Genomic DNA, 605 nt, shown 5'->3' with positions numbered 1-605 from the left:
CCTGCCTTTCAGCTGGACATGGGACTCCGCTTGTCTTGTGTCTCACCGGGTCCATGCACAGCCCCGGGGGGCTTCAGGGACAGAGGGTGGGCTCCTCTCCCCCTGCACCTGGAGGTCTGCCTGCACTGATGTTCCTGAAAAGCCCCAAAAGGAGTTATGGGGGAAGTGGGATCCTCAAAACCTAGTTCAGCCCTGACTCTGTTTTCCCTCAGCCAGCCCGAGGGCTTGGGAATCTGCTGGCCACATTCCTCCCTCCTTCCCTTTCGGGGGCTTTTGCTAAGCCAGCGTTTTGGGGAATGTCCTTTGTACCCATTGGCTGTGCCGTGACCTTTCCCAGGGATAGTGGTGGCCGCCACCAGACAGCCAGTGGCTATGGGGGTCCAGTTCCAGCACGAGGGGAATCTCTGTGGTTCCCACCCTGTTTCCATCCTCTGCCTGGATGACGGAGGGCTGATATCGGGGTCCCCGCTGACACCCCTCTCTCCCCACAGAGATGCCCTGCATCCAGGCACAGTACAGCACCGCGGGCACTGGCCCCTGTGAGCGCTGCCCGGCCGAGCTGCTCAGCCCTGAAGGCGGCCGATTCCCCATGGAAGTGGCTGGAG

The 605-nt window shown here is 61.7% G+C and overlaps 1 protein-coding gene across 1 annotated transcript in view; it reads left to right on the top strand.

Moving 5' to 3' along the window:
• NR4A1 (nuclear receptor subfamily 4 group A member 1) overlaps positions 1 to 605 on the top strand; it is a 12,667-nt gene that overhangs the window by 9,019 nt on the left and 3,043 nt on the right. The window lies entirely within an intron of this gene.

Source organism: Corvus brachyrhynchos, unplaced genomic scaffold (assembly GCF_000691975.1).
Source record: "Corvus brachyrhynchos isolate BGI_N302 unplaced genomic scaffold, ASM69197v1 scaffold193, whole genome shotgun sequence".
NCBI classification, from domain to species: domain Eukaryota; kingdom Metazoa; phylum Chordata; class Aves; order Passeriformes; family Corvidae; genus Corvus; species Corvus brachyrhynchos.
The sequence above is the reverse complement of the archived record's forward strand: the minus strand, read 5'-3'. Positions and strand labels throughout refer to the sequence as shown.